Source organism: Mustela erminea, chromosome 18 (assembly GCF_009829155.1).
Source record: "Mustela erminea isolate mMusErm1 chromosome 18, mMusErm1.Pri, whole genome shotgun sequence".
NCBI classification, from domain to species: domain Eukaryota; kingdom Metazoa; phylum Chordata; class Mammalia; order Carnivora; family Mustelidae; genus Mustela; species Mustela erminea.
This window is the reverse complement of record NC_045631.1, coordinates 21,209,668-21,220,533: the sequence shown is the minus strand read 5'-3', so window position 1 is coordinate 21,220,533 and position 10,866 is coordinate 21,209,668. Positions and strand designations below refer to the sequence as shown.

Sequence of the window (10,866 nt, the reverse complement as noted above, 5' to 3'; positions counted from 1 at the left end):
CGCCACCCAAGTATCCATCACTTCAGGTGTGCTCCCTTCATGGTTCCTGCAGGCTCTGGGCTCACTGTCCTGGCCTGCCCCGGGCCTAGACTATTCTGGAGTGGAATGGCTAGTCCAGTTCACTCCTAGTCTGGAGCCCCCTGAGGCAGATGGAGGGGGTGGTGAGGCCTGGCTTCCTCCTAATCCTGGACTTGCTACTCCCACTCCCCCCACACCCCCGTGGCAGAGGCTGACTCTTCCCTGCCAGGCTGGGCCAGCAGTTGCGCTGCCTATAAATAGCAGAGAGATTCCTCGTGGCCCAGTGAATGGCGCTGACATCCTGCCTCCGCCTGACTGAGCCCTGAGTCACAGGCCCCCGCCGGAGGCCCGCCCAGGCAACCAGGCCTGCTCTCCGACATGGCTCAGAGGAAGTGTCAGAGCGGAGGGGAGTCTCTTGGGAGGCTGGAAGAGCCTGAAAGACATGCAGCTGGCATTTCCTCCCTGCGAGGCCCGCCAGGGTACCTGAGTGTGTGTGCACATGGGTGTGTGCCAGGCCGAGGGGCCGGCTCCGGGAAGCACAGTGGCCTCGGCACCCCCTTCCCAAAGTATCACAGGAGGGGAGGACTCTCGGCAAACCTCCTATGTGAGCCTCATCAGTTCCCCTCACACTCCTCTTCTGGCTTTTGCTTTTTTCGGAGCCCAAACCCGAGACGGGCACACCCACACAGGCTCAGAAAACCAGGCTGGGGGAAGGGGCAAGAACCGAGACCACTTCAGGGGGCCAAGTGGAAGGATGGGCAGGAATCCGCCTTTGCATTCCGCCTCAATCAGAAGGAGATTCTCCCTGGCCACACTGGGTCCGCTGGCCCCCTGTGGCTAGGGGAGGGCAGAGGGAGCTTGGTAGGCTCTGTCCAGCTGGGAGAGGCCATCCCCCCAAATCCTGCTAGGAAGGAGAGTGCTTTTGATGGCCCAGGCCCAGGAAATGTCCACTGTCAGTTTTCTGCTCGAGTGCCACCTGCTCTGAGAGGTCTGCCAGCTCCCCTCATCCAGAGGGTCCCCCACTTCAGTTGTCCCCTGCAAGAGCCTAGACACAATCTAATTTATGGAATGTGTTTGGTTTTCTTTTCTTAGGGGTCCGCGCACACAATCACACATTTGTTCACCTACTTTTACACACTCACACTCTTGCTCAGACACAAAGGCCTCTTCAGTGATCCAAGGAGCTTGAGCAGCCCCCTCCCTCTCTGTTACCTCCCAGTCTCTCCCAACCCTCCCTCCCTGGGGCCACTGGGGCAGGAGAGATCCCAGCTGCAGACCTACATTCTTTGCACTTCTGACGCATGGGTTCTTCCTAGGAAGACGAAGACGTTCTCCTGACTCGTGCGTAGGTGTTGGGGATCTCTCAGTCTAGAGGGACTATGGTGGAAAAAACCTGTTCCTGCCCCATAGGAAGCTCCTGGCTGATTTCCTGTGGTCCACAGTCAATGTCCCACCTCTGCTGCCTGGTTTCTCAGCAGAGGACAAAGCTTGGGGCCCCAGGAACCTTCTGTACTTCTCTAGACACTACAGGCTCTTTCATATCTCTAGGCCACACCCAGGCCAACCCTTCCACCTAGAAGCCTCCGGGCCCCCTGGCCCAGTCCCCATACCTTCTTGCTCACCTAGCAAACTCCTACTTATACTTTAAGACCCATCCAAAGATCAGCTCCCCACAAGACTGTCAGCTGCATGAACGATGTCTACCCCTCCTTTCCTCAGTTTGTCCTGAATACTCCAGAAACACAGATGCACAGAACCATGGGCTTGGCAAGGTCCTAAGAGACCCACAGTGGTTTGTGATTGGGGGATGGTTGGAAATGCGTGGGGTGTTTTTTGGTTGGCGTAGTGATAGGGACTGCTGGTGGTGTTGAATGGGCGGGGGGCTAGGGAGGCTAGGAAGGATCCTCCATCCTGAAGATCAATAACAGCCCATTGAGAAGCACTGTGCTGCCTTCTGTTGTCAAGGTCACGTAGGCACTTTGTGCACCAAGGGGTTTGGCACCCACTCCCTTGGGGGAGCACTCCTGGGTGGTGGGCCTGAGAATGTCCTTCTGACCCTCTGGGTCCTCAGCGCCCAGCCCTGGCCACGCCTTGGGCACGAGGGGTGTTATGGGAAATGTGTCTGGGAATGCCCCCAAGTTCCCACCAGCTGCCGCACCTTCTCCTGCCCTGTGCTGGCAGCCAGATGGCTTGACGTGGCTAGAGATGTGCCTGGAATGCAGAGCCAGCGTCCCCCAGGGAGGGGAGAGCTGGGCTTGTGGGCTGGGGCCAGAGATCTATAATTACAGTGTCCAGCTCTGTTAGCTCATCCCAACACAGGGAAAGCCACGCTTCAGATCAGCATCTGGGCCTAACGACCACAACACCCCAGGGCCCAGCCTGGCCACAGGGGTTCGGGGGTGGGCACAAGAACTGTGTTCCCTAAATCAGCCTCCCAACCCTAGTCAGGAAAGGGATGGCTCTTCTCCACACCCCCATCTCCCACTCTCAGCTGGGGCCCCCATGGACCCTTCCTACGGGCTGAAGGAACTTTTGAAAAACTGAAAAGAAACTTTTGAAAAACTGAAAAGAAACTTGTAGAAACTGTAACTGGTTATACGTGAAGCCAGAGATGACAACATAACCAATCCTCCTGTCCCTATCACTCAGCTACAGGAATCATCGACCCACCAGCCCATCCTGCCTCATCGAGAGCAACCCCCCCCCAGGCCACACCCCTCCTCTGGGATGATTTTGAAGCAGGATGCCAAATGTGACATCATTTCATCCATAAATATGTCAGTGTGTATCTCAAAAAGGGCTCTTCCTTACAAACTACACCGTAATCGTGACACCATTGTTACACCAAAAAGTCTTCATGTTATCAAAGACCCAGTCCCTGTTCAAATTTCCAACTGTTGCATAATCGCTTTTTTAAAAATATAGTTTAAATTTTGATCCAAATAAGGTCTACATCTTGCAATGGGTGGGTTAATCAGTTTTGAGTTTCTTTGGGTCTAGAGTTTGGTTTGGTTTTTAGGTATTCATGGGAAGAAACCAGGTGTTTGTCTTGGGGCAGTTTGCTTATTGCTGTCCAGTGGTGTGATACAGTGTAGTCTTCTGTCCTCTATCCTGGAACTTGGTAGTTAGAAGCAGAGGCCTGATCAGATTCAAGTTTGATTTTTTTTTTTTTTACAAGACTACCTCAGATGGTGTTGAGCTCTTCCATCAAGAGACACATGGTATCGTAGTCTCTTTTTTTCTGTAATGTTAGCAGCCATTCAAGCAATGAATTTGTTAGGGACTGCAAAATGGTATTATATTTCATTCCTTCTGCATTTATGAGCTAGGCTCTGTCTATAGAAGAAACGTACTATTTTCTATTATCTGGCATGTAGTGATTCTATTTAAAAGAAACTTTTAAAGTTTATCCACTCCCTCAGTGGACCCTGGGGTAAATGATCCAGAGAGGGCAAGCCCCTCACTAAAGGACACACAGCAAATTGGGAGCAGGCCTGGAACTCAAACCTGGGTGCTGCCTCATATGCCACCTCTACTCTGGAGGCAGATGGTGGAACAGAGAAAGTGGGGGGTCTGGAATCAGGCCAGGATTTGAATCTAGGACCTGCCATTTATAAGCATGGGACCCTGCGCCGACCACTCAGCCTTGGTGCTCTCTGTACTATGTGGGCACTCCCACTTCCCTCATGCAGCCCAGGTTTGCGAACCTTTCAGCTCTCTGTAAGAAGAGGCTTGGAGAAGCCCATCCTGATCTCACAAGGTGGGCTACCTTCACCAGTCAGTGCTCAGGCCCATGGCGTCTTAGTTTAGTTTCCCATGTCTGCTTCAGGACTTGCCTAAGGACCCTGCCTGCCCAAGGAGAGTTTCTTAGGAGGTTCAGCCTTTTGTTAGCAAGGCGATGAGCTCAGGACCGGCCGTATTATTGTGAGCACTTTTGTTCAAAAGTGATTATGAATTTCAAGACGGTGACAGCAGGACATAAAACAGAGCACAGAGCCCTTTTGGGCACAGGCCGTGGGTAACATGCAGGTTCCAGTTCCACAAAACAGTCCCAGAGGAGCTTTGTCTCTGTGGCACATGGATAGATCTCATCCAGTTCTACCAAAATTTGAGTAAGTTGGGACATACTGGCCACAACCAGCAGAAACCCCAATCCAGTGAGCTTCAGTTAAGAGGGTATTGGCAGTAAGCAGGATTTAACAATTACCATCATTTAATTGCTGTTTCATGGCTTTTGATCCTTTGAGTCAACATGTGAGCAAAGCAGTAAAAACTCGATTGTGGGGCAGAAGGAAATAGGAAAGCCACAGACAACGTAAAAAATCTTATTGCTGACCAAGGTGGCAGGTGAACGGGCAGAGGACTGGTAGGGATAGCCATATTTATCCTTAATTCTAAAAAGGGCTGGCAAGACAGGATAAACTGCCTAAAGGTGGACAAAAGAAATAGACATTTAGGTATAGGTAACCAGTATGTGCCTACTAGTTGTGCTCTAAGCCTCAGTGGAGGAGGAGGTAGGAGTGTAAGTGAACTCAGTTCTCACAGACCTTTTGGAGAAATCCGTGGATTTGGTCTAAAGTTATAAACCAAGAAATGGGTGTAGAAGCATCTTATCTAGAGTTATGAAGTAAACATCAGAAAAAAATACAGAAGGAAATGTGTCAAATAGTTTGCCTCTGGAATGAAGCAGGAAGAACAGGGAGGAGCCTACTGCTTTCCTTTATGAGCTCTTTGGTGCTGTTCAATTTGTTACCATGTTCCTACATTATTTTGATAATAACTAAAAGTTTCAGAGGGGTTGTGGGAATGGAAAGGCAGAAGGGCTGATGGCTACCAGCTCTCTCAGGGTCTCATTCTTCCAGGCCCCAACACAGGGCCTCCGGTAATACAGCTCACGATCCAAGGGGAAAATGCAGAATATTCCAGGGAAGGATTCTGATTGGCTCAGCTGTCCACCCCTTGGGCCAATCCAGCTCACGCTGAACTCTGATTGGTCTGCCCAGGGTCATGTGACCCTGTGGTTACCAGGAAGTTACGCTTTCCAGGGCCCTGTAGAGCAGTAGAAGAGGACTTCTCCAGGGGAAGGGCAAGGCTGTTCTGGGAAGAAAGGGAGAAGGGATGCGGGGGGGGGGGGGGGGGGGGGGGATACCCAGGGTGCTGAGACTACCACGGGCCAGACGTTGACAGAGGGTCCAGGGTTGTGGGAGACGTGGGGACAACTGCAACATACAACTCCTACCGGGAGTTGGGATGAGAGATGGAGACAGGGCAACCAATAGCTGTTACCCAAGCGAGAATGCGGAAGAGCCACAGTGTTACCGATACAGGGTTCTTCGGGAGCTGGCCGACAGCCTGTACTGTCAGGGGGCATCCAGAACTCAATCAGTTCCAAAGCTCCTGCCGCGCTCCGCTCCAGAGATGCCCAGAGATGCCCACAGCTACAGCACAGTGACTTGGGTCCAGATCCCATTCCTGCTCAGGGACTTTTTTCTCACCTCTCTGAGCCTGTTTCTCCATCAGAACAATGGGACAGACGCCAGTTTAGCTATTAGATTGGTTTGGGAGGCTGAGTACAGAGCTTAGAGAGTAGGAGGCACTTCTCTGCCCTCCCAGAGTCCCAGGCCCCCCTGCCTGCACTGCCAACTTTTCTTAGATAACCTGATGAATTCCAGCTCATCTTAGAATCAAAAGATGCTCTTCAGAGTTGTTTCGTTATCTGGTCTGTAGAAGAATACCAGATAATTATCCAAGTGCCAAACATCACTTAACTGTACTCAAATTGTCAACGTATACCCCCCACCCCCACTAACACAGAAGCTCCCTGAAGGCAGGCAAAGCATTATTCATTTTTGCATCTGTCTCCGGTACCCAGCCTAATGGGTGCCTCCTCCCTACACCCCCCCTCATCAAGAGATATAATTAGCATACAGCACCGGGAACGTTGAAGATGTACAGCAGACCGACTTAACTCAAATACATTGTGAAATGATTACCACAGTAAGTTTAGTTTACATGCATCCTCTCTACAGATACAAAAAGAAAAAGAGAAAAGCATGTTATTTTCCCTGTGATGACAAGAACTCTCAGGACATATTGCTCTTACCTTTCAGATAAGCGGTGTTAGCTATTGTCGTCACGTTGGATCACTACATCCCCAAAACTTATCTATTACTGGGAGTTTGTATCTTTTGAACACCTTCATCCAATCCCCCAGTCCCTCCTGTGTCTCTCGTAACCATGAATCTGATCTCTTTTTCTATGAGTTTTGGTCTTTAGATTCACCATATAAGTGAAATCATACAGTATTTGTCTTTTTCTGTCTGATTTATTTCACTTAGCATAATACTCTCAAGTTTTATCCACTTTGTCACAGATGGCAGGATTTCCTTCTTTTTATGGCTGAATGATAATCCATTGTGTGTGTGTAACATTTCCTTTATCCACTCACCAGTCAATGGATACTTATGTTTTGTTCACATCTTGGTTATTTTAAATAATGCTGCTATGAATGTGGGGGTACGTCTTTGACATAGTGTTTTCACTTCCTTCTGATATATTCCCCAAAATAGAATTGCTGGATCATAGAGTCGTTCTAATTAAAATTAAAAAATTGTTATTATTGAACTATAGTTGACAATGTTACATTAGTTTTGGGTGTACAACATAGTGATTTGATGTTTCTGTACATTACTCATAACCCACCATGATAAATGTAGTCACCATCAGTCACCATACAACATTATTACCATATTATTGACTAAATCCCCCAGTGGAAATTATATCTCCATGATTTATAGAAGTTTGTACCTCTTAATCTCATTCACCTATTTTGCCCACCTCTCCCCTTAACTCCCTTCAGCAACCACCAGCTTGTTTTCTGTATTTAAACATCTGGTTGTTGGGTTGTTTGTTCATTTGTTCTGTTTTGCATGTGACCTGTAAGTGAAATCATGGTATTTGTCTTTCTCTGTCTGACTTATTTCACGTTGCATAATATCCTCTAGGTCCATCCATGTTGTCATGAACGGGAAGATTCTATTCTTTTTTATGGCCGAGTAATGTTCCATCGTGTATATACTCCACATGTTCCTCACCCCTTCATCTGTTGACCAACACTTTGGTTGCTTCCACACCTTGGCTACTGTAAATAATATTCCAGTGAACACAGGGGTGCACAGATCTTTTGAATTAGTTTTTGTCTTGTTTGGGTAAATGCCCAGTAGTGAAATGACTGGATCCTATGGTATTTCTCTCTTCAATCTTTCCAAGAGCCTCCAACCAGTTCTCCATAGTGGCTGCGCCAGCTTACAATCCCCCTTTCCCACATCCTCATCAACATCTGTTACCGCTTGTGAGGCCGTTATCTAATTGTGGTTTTGATTTGCATTTCCCTGTTGATGAGTGATGTTCAGCACTGTTCGTGTAGCTGTTGACTGTCTGTATGTCTTCTCTGGAAAAATGTCTCTTTGCGTCCTTTGCCTATTTTTATTTTTTGAAGACTTTATTTGAGGGAGAGAACAAGTGGAGGGAGGAGCAGAGGGTTAAGCAGGGAGCCCGAGGCGGGACTTGATCCCAGGACCCCGAAATCACGACCGGAGCTGATGGCAGATGCTTCACCAACTGAGCCACCCAGGTGCCCCTGTCTCTTTTTATTTTTTTATTTTTTATTTTTTTTTATTTTTTATTTTTAAAGATTTTTATTTATTTATTTGACAGAGAGAAATCACAAGTAGATGGAGAGGCAGGCAGAGAGAGAGGGAAGCAGGCTTTCCGCTGAGCAGAGAGCCCGATGTGGGACTCGATCCCAGGACTCTGAGATCATGACCTGAGCCGAAGGCAGCGGCTTAACCCACTGAGCCACCCAGGCGCCCCCCTGTCTCTTTTTAATAAACTCCCTGACTTTTTGCTCTCGAGGTGCATGCATTCCTTATATATTTTGGATAGTAACCCCCGATCAGATATGACTTGCAAATATTTTTTCCATTCTGTAGGTAGGCTTTCCACCTTGTGGATGAATTCTTTTGCTACCCAGAAGCTTTTTGCTTTGATGTAATCCTGCTTGTTCATTTTTTATTTTGTTGCTGGTGCTTTAGGTGTTAATATTCAAAAAATCATTACCAAGGAGCTTTTTCCCTATGTTTTCTTCCAGGCATTTCATGGCTTCTGGTCTTTGAGTGAGATCCTTAAAGCATTTTGAGTTAATTTTCGTGAGCAGGTGAGATAGGAATCTATAATAGACACTTCTGGTAGTTTTTTTTTTTTTTTTTTTAAACACTAGCTGAACAGGTAAAGGGGATGAATGAGGCCCTCAGGAGGACACTGAAAACAGCTGTTGCCAAGATGGTCTCTTGGCAGACACCACAGTGGGTTCGGACGGTGGCCAAGGACAAGCAAAGAGGGCAAAATGTGTACCTGGCATGGGGGTTGGAAGGCAGGGCACAATAGAGGCAGCAGTGGGCGATGGGCCGACTTCGTTTTTTCAAGCAACAGGTGTCTATTAGCCCATCTGCCCTGCGGCAGACACCATTTACCTGGGATACAGCCCATGGCTAGGCAGCTGAAATCCGGGGTGTGATGCATGGAGAGCAGCAGAGCAGCAATAGACCCTGGGTGAATCTGGCCTAGGCTTCCCCTCTCCTGCATCATCCTGGTGATGCATTTATAATAATAATGTATTTTTAAAAGATTTTATTTATTTATTTGACAGAGAGAGCTCATAAGCAAGCAGAGAGGCATGCTTGTGGGGCGGGGAGGAAGCAGGCTCCCCACTGAGCAGAGAGCCTGATGCGGGGCTCCATCCCAGGACCCTGAGATCATGACCTGAGCCGAAGGCAGAGGCTTAACCCGCTGAGCCACCCAGGTGCCCATTTAGAATAGTATTAATTGCAGTAACAGCAGCAATTATACACAGAACCTACTGCATCAGTCCAGACCACTTCAGTTTTAAGTCACAGAAACTCAACCCAAACTGGCTTAAGTGAAAAAAAAAAAAAAAAAAAAAAAGGGCGGGGGTGGGGGGAGAGAGAGAAATTTCGTCTGTGTGCTAATTCCTAAAAATTCCAGGGGTTAACTAGCTTCTGACACGCCTGGATCCAGGAGCTCTGGAGACATCCTCAGCATTTGGTGTCCTGCTCTACCTTTTGGCTCTGCTGCCTTCTGACCTCATTCTCTAATGGCCACATAGTAAAAATGGCCTTTGATAGCTCTGAGCTAATGATCTCAGCAAAGAGCAAGCACCTCTTCCCTTATTGTTCCAGAAACTCCAGGACACTGTGACAAAGGACCACTCCAACTTGGGTCTCAGTCCCAGATGTGAGCTGATCCTTGAGGTCAGGTCAGTATTTGGGATGTGCTGATTGGCGTGGGTCTGGGGACAGATATGAGACTGGGGTGGGGGACAGCCCTGTAGACTCAATAGGGACTGAGAATAGAGGAGAGGCCTTTTTGAGAGAGCAGGGCTGGACTTGGAAGAGGTGACATTGGACAGGGAGCATCCACAAGGGCATCTACACCTACTATGTGCCAGGCACAAAACCAAGCGTCAGTTAAGCCACTCAGCAGTCCTATGTGGTAAAACCATTCTTGTCCCCATTTTACAGAAGGGGAAAGTGGCTCGGAGAGGTTGAGTATCTCGAAGCATCACCTACTAGCAAGTAGGGCATCAGGGAGCACAGACTCCACTCTCCTGGACAGAGGTTAGTGGGGCTCTGGAATGGGGGGGGGGTCAGACAGGATTTGATGGATGAAACCTAGTTAATAGGTTGCAGAGGGCGTGGGGGAGAGAAAGGGGAATGCTCTGATGAATTTGGCAATGTCCCTGGCCCCTACTACTCCCCCCTGACCCCCCACCTACTCCCCGCCCCCCAGGGAATGATGTAATGCATCTTTCTCTTGTCCCACATTCTCTGCAGCCAGCTCTGTTTAGACCCTGGGGCCACACTCCCTGAGCTCCCCAGAAAACAGAGCCTTTGGCTAGGGACTGGGTACTGCTGACTTTGAGAGGGAACTGCAGGGCAGCAAGAGGGAGGAGAAAAAAGAGGGGATGGCATGGGAGGGGAGGAGGGGAAGCGACAGGAGGTGATGAGAACCATGCAGTCCCTGCTTTACGCTGGACCCTGCTTTACGCCAGACCACACATGGGAAACGTGCCTCAAAGAGCCAGAGGGTGGGAAGGAGGGAGAGGGGTCTGTCCTCCCACCTCCTACTGCTCAGAGCACGTCACTGAGAATGAACTCCCTCCATGCTCCAGGAGTGTGCTCTCTAGCCCCTTTGCTGGCCATGCAGGAGCCAGACCCTTTGCCCTGGGTGGGTCAGCCAGTGGAGAGGCAGCGCTGGGCAGCTCAGTGTGGAACAGCCGCAGCCAGGAGTCTGGTGGGCAGGGGAGCAGAGAGACTCTGTAGAGGCACATGCGATGCATACAATGCACCAGCTTTCTGTGTATGATACACCTAGGTCTCCGTGCCTCAGTTTCCCCCACAGTAAAATGGGGATAATAGTGTCTCCCCTAGGGTTGTTAAGAGGTTGGAGAGAAGGCACATGAAGCACTTAGCAGTGTCCACACCACCAGCACCCCACCCCAGGAGGTGAACTGGACGGGCTGTGTGTTGATTTTGCCTGGAGAACTTGGGGAACGCTTCACCAAAGGGTGCAGCCCCAGCTAAGCTATAGGAGCCAGTACTCCTTCAGTTGTAGGGGGCTCAAATGAAGGAGAGGAAGACCCAGCGGTGCATCTGGATTTGGCACAGCTGGACCCAGGGCTGACTGAGAGTCCCTAGGACGCTGACCCCTGTGGAGTTCAAAACATGCACACTTGACCTCCAAGGGCTGACCTCAGCAGAGAGAAGCCCA

The 10,866-nt window shown here is 49.3% G+C and overlaps 1 long non-coding RNA gene across 1 annotated transcript; it reads left to right on the top strand.

Annotated features, from left to right (window-relative positions):
• Window positions 1–5,056: 5,056 nt before the first annotated feature.
• Window positions 5,057–9,754, top strand: LOC116577723. Its single transcript, XR_004280590.1, has 3 exons — window positions 5,057–6,015; window positions 9,276–9,352; window positions 9,618–9,754. It is a non-coding gene; the product is annotated as an uncharacterized LOC116577723 (long non-coding RNA).
• Window positions 9,755–10,866: the final 1,112 nt, after the last annotated feature.